Source organism: Pseudophryne corroboree, chromosome 5 (assembly GCF_028390025.1).
Source record: "Pseudophryne corroboree isolate aPseCor3 chromosome 5, aPseCor3.hap2, whole genome shotgun sequence".
NCBI lineage: Eukaryota > Metazoa > Chordata > Amphibia > Anura > Myobatrachidae > Pseudophryne > Pseudophryne corroboree.
The window spans coordinates 692,901,822-692,921,210 of record NC_086448.1 but is presented as its reverse complement, the minus strand read 5'-3'; the positions used below and the strand labels follow the sequence as shown (position 1 = coordinate 692,921,210).

General features: G+C 49.7%; 1 long non-coding RNA gene across 1 annotated transcript; it reads left to right on the top strand.

Moving 5' to 3' along the window:
• The first annotated feature begins 908 nt into the window (after positions 1–908).
• LOC134929337 (uncharacterized) lies at positions 909–19,182 on the top strand. Its single transcript, XR_010178487.1, has 2 exons — positions 909–1,079; positions 19,030–19,182. It is a non-coding gene; the product is annotated as an uncharacterized LOC134929337 (long non-coding RNA).
• Positions 19,183–19,389: the final 207 nt, after the last annotated feature.

The window sequence follows — 19,389 nt, the reverse complement described above, 5'->3', positions numbered from 1 at the left end:
AGGGAAGTGTGAGAGATAACAGTGACAAGAGGGGAAGGCAGGGCAAGGTTTGAGGTGGCGGGGAGAGGTGGGGTCGCTGGAAAGGGTGAGAGGTGGCAGAATCAGGTGGGGTGGCTGGGCAGGGTGAGAGGCGACGGAGACAGGTGGGGTGGCTGGGAAGGGTGAGAGGCAGCAGTGACAGGTGGGGTGGATGGGCTGGATGAGAGGCGACGGGGACACGTGGGGTGGCTGGGAAGGGTGAGAGGCAGCAGTGACAGGTGGGGTGGCGGGACAGGGTTTGAGGCGGCGGGGACAAGTGGGGTGACTGGGCAGGGTGAGAGGCGGCGGGGACATGTGGGGTGGCTGGGCAGGGTAAGAGGTGGCGGGGACAGGTGGGGTGGAAGGGCAGGGTTTGAGGCAGTAGGGACAGGTGGGGTGGATGGGCAAGGTGAGAGGCGACGGGGACAGGTGGGGTGGCTGGGAAGGGTGAGAGGCAGCAGTGACAAGTGGGGTGGCTGGGCAGGGTTTGAGGTGGCGAGGACAGGTGGGGTTGATGGGCAGGGTTTGAGGCGGCGGGGAAAGGTGGGGTGGCTGGGCAGGGTTTGAGGCGGTGGGGACAGGTGGGGTGGCTGAGCAGGGTAAGAGGTGGCGGGAACAGGTGGGATGGCTGGGCAGGGTTCGAGGCAGAGGTGACAGGTGGGGTTACTGGGCAGGGTGAGAGGCGACGGGGACAGGTGGGGTGGCTATGCAGGGTGAGAGGCGGCAGGGACAGGTGGGGTGGTTGAGCAGGGTAAGAGGCGGTGAGGACAAGTGGGGTGGTTGGCCAGGGTGAGAGGCGGCGAGGCCAGTTGGGGTGGCTGGGCAAGGTAAGAGGTGGTGGGGACAAGTGGGGTGGCTGGGAAGGGTTTGAGGCGTCAAGGCCAGGTGGGGTGGCTGGGCAGGGTGAGAGGTGGCGGGACCAGTTGGGGTGGCTGGGCAGGGTTTGAGGCAACAGAGACAGGTGAATCACGTAATATTGGCATAATGATGAAAAGTGCCAATGCCTACCGCCCATCAATGACATCCTGTAGTAACTTCATCCACCAAGCTAAGCTTAAAAAGTAAGTGTTTTTGTGTATTTGACCTATGTGTGTTTGCCTGTACATGTATGTATCTATGGTACAGTATGTGTTCTTTGTGTGAGTGTGTTTATGTATGTGTTCTATGTGTGTGTATACAGTATCTTTATGTTCTATGGTGGGTGATTTAGACCTGACCGCTAGGCTGCTAAAATTATAGAAAAAATAAAATTGGGTATGACTTATCCGGTGCTACTGTCTGGATGACATCTCGTTTTGTGGTTATTCTGGGATATCATTCTCTTTGCCAAGATGTACTCCAGTTAAACCCAAAAAACAATTTAGATAATATAGTGAAGTACAGTTTATTAATATATGACAACTGATGATTAAAAATTGTTAAGAGATTAGAAATTAAGAGATTTGCTCCACATATAATAATATACAAGGATCGTCTAAACAGCCATGATAGGGTGAACAAAATTACCAGAAAATATGAACTGATATAATCCTGCGATCAGATAGTTGCCGCCCAAGGGGAGTGTATATTCGCCACACAAGTGTGTGATTGCATGTGTACGCCGAGCTGCTAAAACCCCCCTCAGTCAGCGGACAGCTGCAAATCCATTCACACCTCACTCACCAGTGTCTGGTTTTTACATGTGTGTACAGTCCCTGCGCAGCCCAGGACTTACTCCTACAGTTCAGAATGGACCTGAAAACGCTCGGGCATGCCTGTGTTTTCCCTGACACTCCCTGAAAACGATCAGTTACCACCCACAAACGGCTTCCTCCTGTCAATCAGCATGTGAATGGCTTTGCGAGTAGATCTTTTCGCACCAGCCAGTCGCTGACCGGCGATGCCTGTTGTTATTAGCCGACGCGTGTGATCATTGCGGTGCATACACATGTGCAATTAATGCCTGATCGCCCGCTGTGCGAAAACTCACAGCAGCAATTAGGTCTGAATCAGGCCCAATGTGCGTGTGTTTATGTATGTATGTGTTTTTGTGTGTGTGTATATGTATGTTTGTGTTCTATGTATATGTAAATATGTATTTGTGTATGTGTTCTATGTGTGATTTTATGTGAGTATGAGTTGTATGTAACATGTATGTGTGTATGTTTTATATATTATTATAATAAAATTAACAATAATAATAATAATAATAATAATAATAATAATAATAATTGTATTTCTCTAACGTCCTAGTGGATGCTGGGACTCCGTCAGGACCATGGGGAATAGCGGGCTCCGCAGGAGACAGGGCACATCTAAAAAAGCTTTTAGGTCACATGGTGCGTACTGGCTCCTCCCCCTATGACCCTCCTCCAAGCCTCAGTTAGGTTTTTGTGCCCGCCCGAGAGGGTGCAATCTAGGTGGCTCTCCTAAAGAGCTGTTTAGAAAAGTTTTTTTTTTTAGGTTTCAATCTCAGTGATTCCTGCTGGCAACAGGATCACTGCATCGAGGGACTTAGGGGAGAGATTTCCAACTCACCTGCGTGCAGGATGGATTGGAGTCTTAGGCTACTGGACACTTAGCTCCAGAGGGAGTCGGAACACAGGTCAGCCTGGGGTTCGTCCCGGAGCCGCGCCGCCGATCCCCCTTACAGACGCTGAAGAGACGGCAGAACGGAGGTCCGGAAAGCAGGCGGCAGAAGACTCCTCAGTCTTCTTGAAGGTAGCGCACAGCACGGCAGCTGTGCGCCATTGTTGTCACACGGCTCACTGACTCAGTCACGGAGGGTGCAGGGCGCTGCTGGGGGCGCCCTGGGCAGCAATATAATTACCTTTAGTGGCAAAATAAATACATCACATATAGCCATTAAGGCTATATGTATGTATTTTAACCCAGGCCAGTTTCTTAAAAACCGGGGGAAAGCCCGCCGAAAAAGGGGCGGAGCTTATTCTCCTCAGCACTCAGCGCCATTTTCCTGCTCAGCTCCGCTGGTGAGGAAGGCTCCCAGGTCTCTCCCCTGCACTGCACTACAGAAACAGGGTAACAAAGAGAAGGGGGGCATAAATTGGCGATATTTATATATTAAGAGCGCATATATAGTAAACAACACCTTCTAGGGTTGTTTATATACATTTATAGCGCTTTTGGTGTGTGCTGGCAAACTCTCCCTCTGTCTCCCCAAAGGGCTAGGGGGTCCTGTCTTCGATTAGAGCATTCCCTGTGTGGCTGCTGTGTGTCGGTACGTGTGTGTCGACATGTATGAGGACGATGTTGGTGTGGAGGCAGAGCAATTGCCGATGATGGTAATGTCACCCCCTAGGGAGTCGACACCGGAATGGATGGCTTTAGTTATGGAATTACGTGATAATGTCAGCACATTACAAAAGTCAGTTGACGAAATAAGACGCCCGGCAAACCAGTTAGTACCGGTTCAGGCGTCTCAGACACCGTCAGGGGCTGTAAAACGTCCTTTACCTCAGTCAGTCGACACGGGTACCGACACAGATGAATCTAGTGTCGACGGTGAAGAAACAAACGTATTTTCCAATAGGGCCACACGTTATATGATCACGGCAATGAAGGAGGCTTTGCAGATCTCTGATACTGCTGGTACCTCAAAAAGGGGTATTATGTGGGGGGTGAAAAAACTACCTGTATTTTTTCCAGAATCAGAGGAATTGAATGACGTGTGTGATGAAGCGTGGGTTAACCCCGATAGAAAACTGCTAATTTCCAAGAAGTTATTGGCATTATACCCTTTCCCACCAGAGGTTAGGGCGCGCTGGGAAACACCCCCTAGGGTGGATAAGGCGCTCACACGTTTATCAAAGCAAGTGGCGTTGCCGTCTCCTGATACGGCCGCCCTCAAGGATCCAGCAGATAGGAGGCTGGAAACTACACTGAAGAGTATATACACACATACTGGTGTTATACTGCGACCGGCAATAGCCTCAGCCTGGATGTGCAGTGCTGGGGTAGTGTGGTTGGATTCTCTGACTGAAAATATTGATACCCTGGATAGGGACAGTATTTTATTGACTCTAGAGCAATTAAAGGATGCTTTCCTTTATATGCGAGATGCTCAGAGGGATGTTTGTACTCTAGCATCAAGAGTAAGCGCGATGTCCATATCTGCCAGAAGAAGTTTATGGACGCGACAGTGGTCAGGTGATGCGGATTCCAAGAGGCATATGGAAGTATTGCCATATAAAGGAGAGGAATTGTTTGGGGTCGGTCTTTCGGACCTGGTGGCCACGGCAACTGCCGGCAAATCCACTTTTTTACCTCAGACCCCCTCCCAACAGAAAAAGACACCGTCTTTTCAGCCGCAGTCCTTTCGCTCCTATAAAAAGCGACCAAAAGGACAGTCTTATCTGCCGCGAGGCAGAGGAAAGGGTAAGAAAGGGCAGCAAGCAGCCCCTGCCCAGGAACAGAAGCCCGCCCCGGCTTCTACAAAGCCATCAGCATGACGCTGGGGCTTTACAAGCGGACTCAGGAACGGTGGGGGGTCGACTCAAGATTTTCAGCAATCAATGGGTTCACTCACAAGTGGACCCGTAGGTCCTGCAGATAGTATCTCAGGGTTACATGCTGGAGTTCGAAAGGTCTCCCCCTCGCCGGTTCCTAAAGTCTGCTTTACCAACGTCTCCCTCAGAAAGGACGTCGGTTTTGGAAGCCATTCACAAGCTGTATTCTCAGCAGGTGATAGTCAAGGTACCCCTCCTACAACAGGGAAAGGGGTATTATTCCACACTATTTGTGGTACCGAAACCGGACGGTTCGGTAAGGCCTATTCTAAATCTGAAATCCTTGAACCTGTACATAAAGAAATTCAAGTTCAAGATGGAGTCACTCAGAGCAGTGATAGCGAATCTGGAAGAAGGAGACTTCATGGTGTCCTTGGACATAAAAGATGCTTATCTACATGTCCCGATTTACCCCTCACACCAAGGGTATCTCAGGTTCGTGATACAAGACTGTCATTATCAGTTTCAAACGCTGCCGTTTGGGTTGTCCACGGCCCCTCGGGTCTTTACCAAGGTAATGACCGAAATGATGGTTCTTCTACGAAGAAAAGGCGTATTAATTATCCCTTACTTGGACGATCTCCTGATAAGGGCAAAGTCCAGAGAACAGCTGGAAGTCGGTGTAGCGCTAACACAAGTAGTGCTTCAGCAACACGGGTGGATTCTAAATCTTCCAAAATCTCAATTGACCCCGACAACACATCTGCTGTTCCTGGGCATGATTCTGGACACGGTTCAGAAAAAGGTATTTCTCCCGGAAGAGAAAGCAAGGGAGTTATCCGAACTTGTCAAGAACCTCCTAAAACCAGGAACTGTGTCAGTACATCAATGCACAAGAGTCCTGGGAAAGATGGTGGTTTCGTACGAAGCGATTCCATTCGGCAGATTCCATGCACGAACATTTCAGTGGGATCTGCTGGACAAATGGTCCGGATCGCATCTGCACATGCATCAGCGGATAACACTGTCACCGAGAACAAGGTTGTCTCTCCTGTGGTGGTTGCAGACTGCCCATCTGTTAGTGGGCCGCAGATTCGGCATACAGGACTGGGTCCTGGTGACTACGGATGCCAGCCTACGAGGTTGGGGAGCAGTCACAAAGGGAAGAAACTTCCAGGGCGTGTGGTCAAACCTGGAGACGTCTCTTCACATAAATATACTGGAGCTAAGAGCGATCTACAATGCTCTAAGCCTGGCAAAATCGCTGCTTCAGGGTCAGCCGGTGTTGATCCAGTCCGACAACATCACGGCAGTCGCCCACGTAAACCGACAAGGCGGCACGAGAAGCAGGAGTGCAATGGCAGAAGCTGCAAGGATTCTGCGCTGGGCGGAGAATCATGTCGTAGCACTGTCAGCAGTGTTCATCCCGGGAGTGGACAACTGGGAAGCAGATTTCCTCAGCAGACACGACCTTCACCCGGGAGAGTGGGGACTTCATCCAGAAGTTTTCCACATGATTGTGAACCGTTGGGAAAAACCAAAGGTGGACATGATGGCGTCTCGCCTCAACAAAAAATTGGACAGGTATTGCGCCAGGTCAAGAGACCCTCAGGCAATAGCTGTGGACGCTCTGGTAACACCGTGGGTGTACCAGTCAGTGTATGTGTTCCCTCCTCTGCCTCTCATACCAAAGGTACTGAGAATTATACGGAAAAGAGGAGTAAGAACAATACTGGTAGCTCCGGACTGGCCAAGAAGAACTTGGTATCCGGAACTTCAAGAGATGCTCACGGAGGATCCGTGGCCTCTACCTCTAAGAAGGGATCTGCTTCAGCAGGGACCTTGTATGTTCCAAGACTTACCGCGGCTGCGTTTGACGGCATGGCGGTTGAACGCCGGATTCTAAAAGAGAAGGGCATTCCTGAGGAAGTTATTCCTACTTTAATTAAAGCCAGGAAAGAAGTGACCGCACAACATTATCACCGCATTTGGAGAAAATATGTTGCGTGGTGTGAGGCCAAGAAGGCTCCAACGGAAGAATTTCAATTGGGTCGATTCTTACATTTCCTGCAAGCAGGATTGTCTATGGGCCTCAAATTGGGGTCCATTAAAGTTCAAATTTCGGCCTTATCAATTTTCTTCCAGAAGGAATTGGCGTCAGTGCCTGAAGTACAAACTTTTGTCAAAGGTGTACTACATATACAACCCCCAATAGTGCCTCCAGTGGCACCGTGGGATTTGAACGTGGTTCTAAATTTTCTCAAATCTCATTGGTTTGAGCCTTTAAAATCGGTAGATTTAAAATACCTTACATGGAAGGTAACCATGCTGTTGGCCCTGGCTTCAGCCAGGAGAGTTTCGGAGTTGGCAGCTTTGTCATACAAAAGCCCATATCTGATATTCCATTCGGACAGGGCAGAATTGAGGACACGTCCTCAATTTCTCCCTAAGGTGGTTTCGGCATTTCACTTGAACCAGCCTATTGTGGTGCCTGCGGCTACTAGCGACTTGGAGGACTCCAAGTTACTGGACGTTGTCAGAGCATTAAAAATATATATTTCAAGGACAGCTGGAGTCAGAAAATCTGACTCGTTGTTTACATTGTATGCACCCAACAAGTTGGGTGCTCCTGCGTCTAAACAGACGATTGCACGTTGGATATGTAGTACAATCCAACTTGCACATTCTGTGGCAGGCCTGCCACAGCCTAAATCTGTAAAGGCCCATTCCACAAGGAAAGTGGGCTCATCCTGGGCGGCTGCCCGAGGAGTCTCGGCATTACAACTTTGCCGAGCAGCTACGTGGTCAGGGGAGAACACGTTTGTAAAATTTTACAAATTTGATACTCTGGCTAAAGAGGACCTGGAGTTCTCTCATTCGGTGCTGCAGAGTCATCCGCACTCTCCCGCCCGTTTGGGAGCTTTGGTATAATCCCCATGGTCCTGACGGAGTCCCAGCATCCACTAGGACGTTAGAGAAAATAAGAATTAACTTACCGATAATTCTATTTCTCATAGTCCGTAGTGGATGCTGGGCGCCCATCCCAAGTGCGGATTGTCTGCAATGCTTGTACATAGTTATTGTTACAAAAATCGGGTTATTACTGTTGTTGTGAGCCATCTGTTCAGAGGCTACTTCGTTTGTGTTATCATACTGTTAACTGGGTTCAGATCACAAGTTGTACGGTGTGATTGGTGTGGCTGGTATGAGTCTTACCCGGGATTCAAGATCCTTCCTTATTGTGTACGCTCGTCCGGGCACAGTACCTAACTGAGGCTTGGAGGAGGGTCATAGGGGGAGGAGCCAGTACGCACCATGTGACCTAAAAGCTTTTTTAGATGTGCCCTGTCTCCTGCGGAGCCCGCTATTCCCCATGGTCCTGACGGAGTCCCAGCATCCACTACGGACTATGAGAAATAGAATTATCGGTAAGTAAATTCTTATTTTCTCTGACGTCCTAGTGGATGCTGGGTACTCTGTAAAGACCATGGGGAATAGATGGGCTCCGCAGGAGACTGGGCACTTCTTTAAAGAAAAGATTAGGTACTACATCTGGTGTGCACTGGCTCCTCCCTCTATGCCCCTCCTCCAGACCTCAGTTAGAATCTGTGCCCGGCCTGAGCTGGATGCACTTAGTGGGCTCTCCTGAGTTCACTAAAAAGAAAAGTATTTGTTAGGTTTTTTATTTTCAGTGAGATCTGCTGGCAACAGACTCACTGCTACGTGGGACTTAGAGGAGAGAAGCAAACCTACCTGCTTGCAGCTAGCTTGTGCTTCTAGGCTACTGGACACCATTAGCTCCAGAGGGATCGAACACAGGGCCCGACCTCGATCGTCCGTTCCCGGAGCCGCGCCGCCATCCCCCTTGCAGAGCCAGAAGACGGAAGAAACCGGAGGAAATCGGCAGCTGAAGATTTCTGTCTTCAATAAGGTAGCGCACAGCACACCACACGCTCCGGTCACTGGTGGGTGCAGGGCGCTGGGGGGGGGGGGGGCGCCCTGGGCTGCAATTAATATACCTTTTGGCAATAAAAAGCACATAATACAGTGTTTAACACTGTATATGTGCAGAAACCCCCGCCATTAACGTTATAAAAAGCGGGAGAAGCCCGCCGTTGAAGGGGCGGGGCTATCTCCCTCAGCACAGCCAGCGCCATTTTCTCTTCACAGCTCCGCTGGAAGGATGCTCCCCAGGCTCTCCCCTGCAGTATACACTACAGAAAGGGTAAAAAAGAGAAGGGGGGCACATAAATTTAGGCGCAAATTGTGATATAAGCCGCTATAGGGGGAAAATTCACTTTGTGTATAGTGTATATCCCTCTGTTATATAGCGCTCTGGTGTGTGCTGGCATACTCTCTCTTTGTCTCCCCAAAGGACTTTGTGGGGTCCTGTCCTCAGTCAGAGCATTACCTGTGTGTGTGTGCGGTGTGTCGGTACGGCTGTGTCGACATGTTTGATGAGGACGCTTACGTGGAGGCGGAGCAGGTGCCGATTAGTGTGATGTCGCCCCCTGCGGGGTCGACACCTGAGTGGATGGATATGTGGAAGGTATTAACCGACAGTGTCAACTCCTTGCATAAAAGGTTCGATGACGCAGCTTTGGGACAGCCGGCATCTCAGCCCGCGCCTGCCCAGGCATCTCAGAGGCCGTCAGGGGCTCAAAAACGCCCGCTACCTCAGATGGCAGACACAGATGTCGACACGGAGTCTGACTCCAGTGTCGACGAGGATGAGACAAATATACAATCCACTAGGGCCATCCGATGCATGATTACGGCAATGAAAAATGTGTTGCACATTTCTGACATTAACCCGGTTACCACAAAAAAGGGTATTATGTTTGGGGAGAAAAAGCAGCCAGTGACTTTTCCCCCATCTGATGAGTTAAATGAATTGTGTGAAGAAGCGTGGGGTTCCCCAGATAAGAAACTAGTAATTTCTAAGCGGTTACTAATGGCATACCCTTTCCCGCCAACGGATAGGTTACGCTGGGAGACATCCCCTAAGGTGGACAAGGCGCTCACACGCTTATCAAAAAAGGTGGCACTGCCTTCTCAGGATACGGCCGCCTTAAAGGAGCCTGCAGATAGAAAGCAGGAGGCTATCCTGAAGTCTGTGTATACACACTCAGGTACTATACTGAGATCTGCTATTGCTTCAGCATGGATGTGTAGTGCTGCAGCAGCGTGGTCTGATTCCCTGTCTGATAACATTGATTCCCTTGACAGGGACACTATATTGCTAACCATAGAGCATATTAAAGACGTAGTCTTATATATGAGAGATGCACAGAGGGACATTTGCCGGCTGGCATCTAGAATTAATGCAATGTCCATTTCTGCCAGGAGAGTATTATGGACTCGGCAGTGGACAGGTGATGCTGATTCTAAAAGGCACATGGAAATTTTGCCTTATAAGGGTGAGGAATTGTTTCGGGACGGTTTTTCGGACCTCGTATCCACAGCAACAGCTGGGAAGTTGACTTTTTTACCTCAGGTTCCCTCACAGCCTAAGAAAGCACCGTATTATCGAGTACAGTCCTTTCGGCCTCAGAAAGGCAAGCGGGTTAGAGGCGCGTCCTTTCTGCCCAGAGGCAGGGGTAGAGGGAAAAAGCTGCACCATACAGCCAGTTCCCAAGAACAAAAATCCTCCCCTGCTTCCACTAAGTCCACCGCATGACGCTGGGGCTCCACATGTGGAGCCAGGTGCGGTGGGGGCCCGTCTCCGGAACTTCAGCGACCAGTGGGTTAGCTCACAGGTGGATCTCTGGGTTCTACAAGTGGTATCTCAGGGATACAAGCTGGAGTTCGAGACGTCTCCCCCTCGCCGTTACCTCAAATCAGCCTTGCCAGCTACTCCCCAGGACAGGGAGGTAATTACTGGCGGCAATTCACAAGCTGTACCTCCAGCAGGTGATAATAAAAGTTCCCCTCCTTCAACAGGGACTGGGTTACTATTCCACAATGTTTGTGGTACCGAAACCAGACGGTTCGGTGAGACCCATTCTAAATTTGAAATCCTTGAACAATTATATAAGGAAGTTCAAGTTCAAAATGGAATCGCTCAGGGCGGTTATTGCAAGCCTGGAAGAGAGGGATTACATGGTATCACTGGACATCAAGGATGCTTACCTACATGTCCCCATTTACCCACCTCACCAGGTGTACCTCCGTTTTGTGGTACAGGACTGCCATTACCAATTCCAGACGTTGCGGTTTGGTCTGTCCACGGCACCGAGGGTATTTACCAAAGTAATGGCCAAAATGATGATACTCCTTCGGAAGAAGGGAGTTATAATCATCCCGTACTTGGACGATCTCCTTATAAAGGCGAGGTCCAGGGAGCAGTTGTTGGTCGGAGTAGCACTATCTCAGGAAGTGCTACAACAGCACGGCTGGATTCTGAATATCCCAAAGTCGCAGCTGGTTCCTACGACGCGTCTGCTGTTCCTGGGTATGATTCTGGACACAGAACAGAAGAAGGTGTTTCTCCCGGAGGAGAAGGCCAAGGAGTTGTCATCTCTGGTCAGAGACCTCCTAAAACCAAAACAGGTGTCGGTGCATCACTGCACGCGAGTCCTGGGAAAGATGGTAGCTTCTTACGAGGCAATTCCATTCGGCAGGTTCCATGCAAGGATCTTTCAGTGGGATCTGTTAGACAAGTGGTCCGGATCGCATCTTCAGATGCATCGGCTGATCACCCTGTCCCCGGGGGCCAGGGTGTCTCTGCTGTGGTGGCTGCAGAGTGCTCATCTTCTCGAAGGCCGCAGATTCGGCATACAGGACTGGGTCCTGGTGACCACGGATGCAAGCCTCCGAGGTTGGGGGGCAGTCACTCAGGGAAGAAACTTCCAAGGACAATGGTCGAGTCAGGAGGCTTCACTACACATAAATATTCTGGAACTAAGGGCCATTTACAATGCCCTAAGTCAGGCAAAACCCCTGCTTCAAAACCAGCCGGTGCTGATTCAGTCAGACAACATTACGGCGGTCGCCCATGTAAACCGACAGGGCGGCACAAGAAGCAGGATGGCGATGGCAGAAGCCACAAGGATTCTCCGATGGGCGGAAAATCACATAATAGCACTGTCAGCAGTGTTCATTCCGGGAGTGGACAACTGGGAAGCAGACTTCCTCAGCAGGCACGACCTCCACCCGGGAGAGTGGGGACTTCATCCAGAAGTCTTCCAGCTGATTGTAAATCGTTGGGAAAGGCCACAGGTGGACATGATGGCGTCCCGCCTCAACAAAAAGCTAAAAAGATATTGCACCAGGTCAAGGGACCCTCAGGCGATATCTGTGGACGCTCTAGTGACACCGTGGGTGTACCAGTCGGTTTATGTGTTCCCTCCTCTTCCTCTCATACCAAAGGTACTGAGGATAATAAGAAAGAGAGGAGTAAGAACTATACTCATCGTTCCGGATTGGCCAAGAAGGACTTGGTACCCGGAACTACAAGAAATGATCTCAGAGGACCCTTGGCCTCTGCCTCTCAGACAGGACCTGCTACAGCAGGGGCCCTGTCTGTTCCAAGACTTACTGCGGCTGCGTTTGACGGCATGGTGGTTGAACGCCGGATCCTGATGGAAAAGGGCATTCCGGTTGAAGTCATTCCTACGCTGATAAAAGCTAGGAAGGATGTGACAGCAAAACATTATCACCGCATATGGCGAAAATATGTTGCTTGGTGTGAGGCTATGAAGGCCCCAACAGAAGAATTTCAGCTGGGTCGATTTCTGCACTTCCTACAGTCAGGTGTGACTATGGGCCTAAAATTGAGATCCATTAAAGTCCAGATTTTGGCCCTGTCTATTTTCTTTCAAAAAGAACTGGCTTCACTGCCTGAAGTTCAGACGTTTGTTAAGGGAGTGCTGCATATTCAGCCTCCTTTTGTGCCTCCAGTGGCACCTTGGGATCTCAACGTTGTGTTGGATTTCCTAAAATCACATTGGTTTGAGCCACTTCAGACCGTGGAGTTGCAATATCTCACGTGGAAAGTGGTCATGCTTTTGGCCTTGGCTTCGGCTAGGCATGTGTCAGAATTGGCGGCTTTGTCATGTAATAGCCCCTATCTGATCTTCCATATGGACAGTGCAGAATTGAGGACTCGTCCCCAATTTCTCCCTAAAGTGGTATCAGCGTTTCATTTGAACCAACCTATTGTGGTGCCTGCGGCTACTCAGGACTTGGAGGCTTCCAAGTTGCTAGATGTAGTCCGGGCCCTGAAAATCTATGTTTCCAGGACGGCTAGAGTCAGAAAAACTGACTCGCTGTTTATCCTGCATGCACCCAACAAGCTGGGTGCTCCTGCTTCTAAGCAGACTATTGCTCGCTGGATCTGTAGCACGATTCAACTTGCACATTCAGCGGCTGGACTGCCGCATCCTAAATCAGTCAAAGCCCATTCCACGAGGAAGGTGGGCTCTTCTTGGGCGGCTGCCCGAGGGGTCTCGGCTTTACAACTTTGCCGAGCTGCTACCTGGTCGGGATCAAACACGTTTGCGAAATTCTACAAGTTTGATACCCTTGCTGAGGAGGACCTTGAGTTTGCTCATTCGGTGCACCAGAGTCATCCGCACTCTCCCGCCCATTTGGGAGCTTTGGTATAATCCCCATGGTCCTTACGGAGTACCCAGCATCCACTAGGATGTCAGAGAAAATAAGAATTTACTCACCGGTAATTCTATTTCTCGTAGTCCGTAGTGGATGCTAGGTACTCCGTAAGGACCATGGGGTATAGACGGGCTCCGCAGGAGACTGGGCACTCTTAAAAGAAAGATTAGGTACTATATCTGGTGTGCACTGGCTCCTCCCTCTATGCCCCTCCTCCAGACCTCAGGTAGGGAAACTGTGCCCGGAAGAGCTGACATTACTAGGAAAGGATTTGGAATCCAGGGTAAGACTCATACCAGCCACACCAATCACACCGTACAACTCGTGATAACTATACCCAGTTAACAGTATGAACAATAACTGAGCCTCTCTCAACAGATGGCTCATACAATAACCCTTTAGTTAAGCAATAACTATATACATGTATTGCAGAGAGTCCGCACTTGGGACGGGCTCCCAGCATCCACTACGGACTACGAGAAATAGAATTACCGGTGAGTAAATTCTTATTTTCTCTGACGTCCTAGTGGATGCTGGGTACTCCGTAAGGACCATGGGGATTATACCAAAGCTCCCAAACGGGCGGGAGAGTGCGGATGACTCTGCAGCACCGAATGAGCAAACTCAAGGTCCTCCTCAGCCAGGGTATCAAACTTGTAGAATTTTGCAAAAGTGTTTGAACCCGACCAAGTAGCAGCTCGGCAAAGTTGTAAAGCCAAGACTCCTCGGGCAGCCGCCCAAGAAGAACCCACCTTCCTCGTGGAATGGGCTTTTACTAATTTAGGATGCGGCAGTCCAGCCGCAGAATGTGCAAGCTGAATCGTGCTACAGATCCAGCGAGCAATAGTCTGCTTTGAAGCAGGAGCACCCAGCTTGTTGGGTGCATGCAGGATAAATAGCGAGTCAGTTTTTCTGACTCTAGCCGTCCTGGAAACATAAAGTTTCAGGGCCCGGACTACGTCCAGCAACTTGGAATCCTCCAAGTCCCTAGTAGCCGCAGGCACCACAATAGGTTGGTTCAAATGAAAAGATGATACCACCTTAGGGAGAAATTGGGGACGAGTCCTCCATTCTGCCCTTTCCATATGCAAGATCAGATATGGGCTTTTACATGACAAAGCTGCCAATTCTGACACATGCCTAGTCCAAGCTAAGGCCAAAAGCATGACCACTTTCCACGTGAGATATTTTAGCTCCACGGTCTTAAGTGGCCCAAACCAGTGGGATTTTAGGAATCCAACACACGTTAAGATCCCAAGGTGCCACTGGAGGCACAAAAGGGGCTGAATATGCAGCACCCCTGTAACAACGTCCGAACTTCAGGCAGTGAAGCCAGTTCTTTTTGAGAGAAAAAGGGATAGGGCCGAAATCTTGGCCTTTATGGATCCTAATTTTAGGCCCATAGTCACTCCTGACTGTAGGAAGTGCAGAAATCGACCCCCCTGGAATTCCTCTGTAGGGCCTTCCCGGCCACACACCAAGCAACCTATTTTCGCCATATACAGTGAAAAAGTCTTGCTGTCACGTCTTTCCTAGCCTTTATCAGCGTAGGAATAACTGCATCCGGAATGCCCTTTTCCGCTAGGATCCGGTGTTCAACCGCCATGCCGTCCAACGCAGCCGCGGTAAGTCTTGGATCAGACAGGGTCCCTGTTGCAACATGTCCTGACTGAGAGGCAGAGGCCATGGATCCTCTGAGAGCATTTCTTGCAGTTCCGGGTACCGAGTCCTTCTTGGCCAATCCGGAGCAAAGAATATTGTTCACACTCCTCCGTTTATTACAATTCTCAGCCCTTGGGTCTGAGAGGAAGAGGAGGGAATATATAGACCGACTGGAACACCCACGATGTTACTAGTGCGACCACAGTCCCTTGACCCAGCGTAAAACCTTTTTTATCTTTTTATTGAGGTGGGACGCCATGTAGTCCACCTGAGGCAGTTTCCATCAATTTGCAAAACTGCGTGAAGACTTCCTGATGAAGTCACCACTTTCCCGGGTGGAGGTCGTGTCCACTCCCGGAATGAACACTGCTGACAGTGCGCTTACTTGATTCTCCGCCCAGCGAAGAATTCTGGTGGCTTCTACCCTCGCCACCCTGCTCCTTGTGCTGCCCTGGCGGTTTACATGAGCCCCTGCGGTCTGACTGGATCAGAACCGGTTGGTCGCGAAGCAGGAACTCCGCTTGACTTAGGGCGTTGTATATGGCCCTTAGTTCCAGGATATTGATGTGAAGGCAAGTCTGTTGGCTTGACCACAAACCCTGGAATTTTCTTCCCTGTGTAACTGCCCCCCACCCTCGGAGGCTTGCATCCGTGGTCACCAGGACCCAGTCCTGAATGCAGAATCTGCGGCCCTCGAGAAGGTGAGCACTCCGCAGCCACTACAGGAGAGACACCCTGGCCCTGGGGGATAGGGTAATTAACCGATGCATCTGAAGATGTGATCCGGACCACTTGTCCAGTAAGTTCCATTGTCCTTGCATGGAACCAGCCGAAGGGGATGGCCTCGTATGATGCCATCATCCTTCCCAGGACTCGAGTGCAGTGATGCACTGACACCTGTTTTGGTTTTCAATGGATTCCTGACCAGTGTCATGAGCTCCTGAGCTCTCTCTATCGGGAGATAAACCCTCTTCTGGTCTGTGTCTAGGATCATGCCTAGGCGAGGCAGATGAGCTGTAGGAACCAACTGCGACTTCGGAATATATAGAATCCAGTCGTGTTGCCGTTTCACTTCCAGAGAAGGTGATACGCTGTCCAGCAACTGCTCTCTTGATCTCGCTTTTATGAGGAGATCATCCAAGTATGTGATAATAGTGACACCTTGCTTCCGCAGGAGCACCATCATATCCGCCATTACCTTGGTGAAATTGGTAATGACAATCCCGTATCGCAATTCTGAGGTACGCCTGATGAGGTGGATAAATGGGGACACGAAGGTATGCATCCCTTATGTCCCGATTCATTTCAGGCTTGCAATGACCGCTCTTAGCGATTCCATCTTGAACCTGAACCTTTTCAGGTATATGTTCAGGGATTTTAATACAATATGGGTCTAACCGAACCGTCTGGTTTCGGGATTATAACATGGTCGAATAATAACACCCTCTTGTTGAAGGAGGGGACCCTTGACCACCACCTGTTGAAGATACAATTTACGAATTGCAGTTAACACTGGCTCCCTCTCTTGGGGGGAAGCCCGCCGGGTCCTCGGTGAGGGGGCATCTTCTCACAGTCCAGCCTGTATCCCTGCGATACAATTTCTATTGCCCAGGGATCTAACAGGGAGTGAACCCCCTTGTGGCTGAACTTACAAAGGCGTGTCCCCACCGGGCCTAGCTCCGCTTGTGGAGCCCCAGCGACATGCGGTGGATTTTTGTAGAGGCCGGGGAGGACTTCTGTTCCTGGGGACTAGCTGTGTTGTACAGCTTCTTTCCTCTGCCCCTGGCTCTGACAAGAAAGGACGCACCTCAGACTTTCTTGTTTCTTTATTCGAAAAGCTGCATTTAATAATGTCGTGCTTTCCCAGGCTGTGCAGGAATATAAGGCAAAATATCAGAATTACCAGCTATAGCTGTGGAGACCAGGCCCGAGAACCTTTCTCCACACAATTCTCAGCCTTCCATATGCCTCTTAAGTCGGCATCATCTGTCCAATGTATATTCTACAGGACACGTCAAGCAGAAATCGACATAGCTTTTGTCTCTAGGACCCAGTATACTCATGTCCCTTTGGGCATGCCTTATAATTATATATCTATCACTTAAGACAGCATCTTAAAATATTTATATGCATACTAGGGTCTCAATCTCTGCTGATAAGGTACCTGTCCACGCTGCCACAGCGCTATAAACCTATGCCGACACAATCGCCAGTCTGGGTAGTATACTAGAATGTGCACACTATCTGCAGGATCCCTGAGAATAGCTAGTGCAAACAGGACACCCAAGGGGAAGATTCTCAACACATCCTGGCCCTAGTGGGGAAAGGATACAGCCAGAGAATTCTCTTGTGGGAAGCTGCCGTCTCTTGTCTGGAGATTCCCGCTCTTTTTCCTCATGAGAGGAGGGAAATTTACCTCAGCATTCTTCCCCTTAACATGTGTACTCTCGTGTCAGGGACAGATGAGTCATCAGTGATATGCAAATCATCTTTTATTCCAATAATCATATATTGAATATCTTTTAGCCCTCTTGGCTGTAACTTTGCATTATTGTAGTCGACAGTGGAGTTAAACTCCGTGTCGATACTTTGTTATTTTGGATAGTGAACATAGAGAGACTCTGAAGGACTCTGTGACATAGGGACAGACCAGGGTAGATTTCCTTTCTGTTCCCTAACCTTTTGTGCAATAATTTTACCTCAGCACTTACACATATCCAAACAGGTGTCGGCGTTGTCGACGGAGACACCCTCCCACACACATATCCGCTCTATCACCTCCTTAAAGGAGCCTTTTACCTCAGACATGTCGACACACGCGTACCGACACACCACACACACACAGGGGATGCTCTATTTGAAGACAGTTCCTCCACCAGGCCCTTTGGAGAGACAGAGAGAGAGTATGCCAGCACACACCACAGCGCTATATAATACAGGGATGTACACTATACTGAGTGATTTTTCCCCTATAGCAGCTTATATACACAGTTTTGCGCCTAAATTTATGTGCCCCCCCTCTCTTTTTTACCCTTTGTGTACCAGGATACTGCAGGGGAGAGCCTGGGGAGCTTCCTTCCAGCTGAGCTGTGAAGAGAAAATGGCGCCGGTGTGCTGAGGAAGAAGGCCCGGCCCCCTCAGCGGCGGGCTTCTGTCCTTTTATGTACTTTAATGGCGGGGGTTAATGCACATATACAGTTTATCAGACTGTATTATGTGCTTTTCGCCAAGTAAGGTAATCTAATTGCTGCCCAGGGCGCCCCCCCCAGCGCCCTGCACCCATCAGTCTAAGGGAGCAATGGCGCACAGCTGCAGTGCTGTGCGCTACCTTAATGAAGACCGGAGTCTTCAGCCGACGATTTTCAACTTCTTTTCGTTCTTCTGGCTCTGCAAGGGGGACGGCGGCGCGGCTCCGGGACCGGACGACCGAGGACTGGGCCTGTGTTCGATCCCTCTGGAGCTAATGGTGTCCAGTAGCCTTAGAAGCCCAAGCTAGCTGCAAGCAGGTAGGTTCGCTTCTCTCCCCTCAGTCCCACGTAGCAGTGAGTCTGTTGCCAGCAGATCTCACTGAAAATAAAAAACCTAACAAATACTTTCTTTTCAAGGAAGCTCAGGAGAGCCCCTAGGATGCATCCAGCTCTGGCCGGGCACAGATACTAACTGAGGTCTGGAGGAGGGGCATAGAGGGAGGAGCCAGTGCACACCAGATATAGTACCTAATCTTTCTTTTAAGAGTGCCCAGTCTCCTGCGGAGCCGTCTATACCCCATGGTCCTTACGGAGTACCCAGCATCCACTAGGACGTCAGAGAAAATAAGATTTTACTCACCGGTAAATCTATTTCTCGTAGTCCGTAATGGATGCTGGGAGCCCGTCCCAAGTGCGGAATTCTGCAATACTTGTATATAGTTATTGCTTAACTATAGGTTTTTTTTGTTCTGAGCCATCAGTTTAATGAGGCTCAGTTGTTTTTCATACTGTTAACTGGGTATAGTTATCACGAGTTGTACGGTGTGATTGGTGTGGCTGGTATGAGTCTTACCCTGGATTCCAAATCCTTTCCTTGTAATGTCAGCTCTTCCGGGCACAGTTTCCCTAACTGAGGTCTGGAGGAGGGGCATAGAGGGAGGAGCCAGTGCATACCAGATGTAGTACCTAATCTTTTCTTTAAAGAAGTGCCCAGTCTCCTGCGGAGCCCGTCTATTCCCCATGGTCCTTACGGAGTACCCAGCATCCACTACGGACTACGAGAAATAGATTTACCGGTGAGTAAAATCTTATTTTATCATTAGACTCCGCGCCATGACACTGCCAGAGACAACACTGTCTGCACTGATGGACAGAATCCTTCCTGCCTCTCACCCACGTGACACATCCATGGGAAATGCTCTTCTATCTTTATTTATATTATTTTCTCTTATATAATAAAGTCTTACAGTACAGAACATCATTGTGGGAGCTGTCATGTTCTGCTGCCTTACATGAAACACAATTTACACTGTTATAATCTAGTAGGATGCAATTGAAATCCCAGCGGTCAGGAGACCGACAAGAGAATCCCGACTGCCGGTGAAATGCCAACCGCCGGCCCGTATTTCCACTCAGGTGGAATATATATCCACTCACTGCATTCACAGCACAATAGCCTTATA